Genomic DNA, 1667 nt, shown 5'->3' on the forward strand with positions numbered 1-1667 from the left:
AAAAAAAAAAAAAAAGACTATGAGGAAAAGGAATCCAAATGCTAAAGGCAATCGGTCAAAGGAGAAAGCCAAAGGCTATTTCTACAATGGTAACATAAGGGTGAGAGATGAGTTAGCATGTGCTCATCACAACAGCTACCAGCCAAAGGGATAAGGAGCTGTCACTACCAACTGACAATAGTGCTGCACATCACTTAGGGGTCAGACCAGAGTCTTGAACCTGTCCATTATCAACATGAAGCTAACACTGGTTTCCAACCAGCTGAAACCACAGCGTTAAGTCAGTGGCTCTGTTCTACAAAGGAGTTGTACACCACACATCACTGGGCTCCTTCTACCTTTTTTAATTTCTTTGAGGAAAAGTAAATTCCAGGCTACTTCCTTCCCCCTCTGCATTTCTTAAAACTTGTCTCTCCACAGGGTCCATGGCTCTGAGCCAATTTGTAAAACAAATGGAAACAGAAGGAAAACTCTTTGCAGCATCCTGGGGATTTCTCCTTATCATCTACTTAGATTTTAATAGCATTGACTTTGTTAAGACAGAATAAGAACAAAAGAATGGGGCTAGAGTTGCCTTCTCTTTATGCAAATATCTTCCCTGTTTTACAACAAAACTCCACCACATTGGGGATTCATAGATTAAACTGAAAGTCTGACTCTCTAGGGGGTACCATTATTGCCTTTGGATCTATTGGTTGAGATTTCTGTTTGGTTTTAGAAACAAGGCTAAGAGTCTGTGCTGATACATTCTGGGGGGGGGGGGCGCAGGGGGAGAAGGAAGAGATAGAGAGGTATAATTGTAGAGAATCAAGGATGGAAGAAAGGGATTCAAACAAGAATGGGCAGCAAATACAAGAAAAGCAAATGGCCACTTTCTCACTTGCAAGCTTTAAAGACCAGAGCACCTAGACTCCTTCACAGGATAGCCCACTAGTCAAAATTTTCCTATGAAAATTTTCTTCTGGTAGTACACCTAACCTCTTGGGACAGCTACTAGGGAAGCAAGATACTATGATTCACTGTATAGAATCTTTTAAAATAGTTCTAAGTATTATTTTTAAGTGTGTGTGTGTGTACTTGCATGTGTATGCACACATAGGGATGCAGGGGTGCGTAGAATCCAGGGCTGGAGTTATAGGTGCTTGTGAGGTACCTGATGTGTGTGCTGAGAATCAAATTGCATCTTCTGGAAGAACAGAAGTATGTACTCTTAACTATTAGCGTCTCTCTAGCCCTAGTATATGGAACTTTAATGGTAAGGCACATTGAATTATTATGGAGGTGGGGGGACCAGAGCCTCTAGGAGTCTCTTTGAGTAAGATCTACACTATAGTTGCTGCAGCTCCCACTGTGGAGGACTCATTACAGGAACTTTTGAATTTGGTCTTTCTACATGAGTCAAGGTTTTCTGATGACATACAGAAATGTAGAAGTTGAACTGAGACCTGGGTGTTTTGTTTTGTTTGTGTATGTTTGTTTGTTTCTTTGTTTCTTGATCAACCTCCAAACTGGCCCAAAAGAGTAAATACCAAAAGTGGTTGGTAAATTGAGTACAATAAAATGCCTATTTTTAAAAATTCCATCTTGTTCCATGTTTGGTTGGTTGGTTGGGGGGGGGGATGTTGTTTGTGTGTTTGTTTGTTTTCTTGCTTTTGTCATCTTGACAC

Source organism: Mus caroli, chromosome 16 (assembly GCF_900094665.2).
Source record: "Mus caroli chromosome 16, CAROLI_EIJ_v1.1, whole genome shotgun sequence".
NCBI classification, from domain to species: domain Eukaryota; kingdom Metazoa; phylum Chordata; class Mammalia; order Rodentia; family Muridae; genus Mus; species Mus caroli.